Source organism: Miscanthus floridulus, chromosome 2 (assembly GCF_019320115.1).
Source record: "Miscanthus floridulus cultivar M001 chromosome 2, ASM1932011v1, whole genome shotgun sequence".
Taxonomy (NCBI): domain Eukaryota; kingdom Viridiplantae; phylum Streptophyta; class Magnoliopsida; order Poales; family Poaceae; genus Miscanthus; species Miscanthus floridulus.
The window spans coordinates 91,501,259-91,501,585 of record NC_089581.1 but is presented as its reverse complement, the minus strand read 5'-3'; positions in this window follow the sequence as shown (position 1 = coordinate 91,501,585).

Sequence of the window (327 nt, the reverse complement as noted above, 5' to 3'; positions counted from 1 at the left end):
TCTTCTCGTGCAAGTTATGATTCAATTTTAAATTTAATGGGTTGGTAGCATATGTACTCTGTTTTTTTTTCAAAAAAAAAAAACATTTGCATGGTTTGTGTGGATACAATCACTGGACGCATGGGATCGCCCATCAAAAATGAAAGTGAACGCTGATATTATCTATCTTGATGATAGTAGGCCTGTAGATTCGGGCTCGGCTATAAGAGAGTGTAATACCGATGAGCTGCTCGATCGCTGCACTACCATGTAGAGTAGCCGCTTTGTTCCATCAGATGCAGAGGCTGTTGCTGCAACCATGTGTGCACGAAAAAAAAACAATGTTGT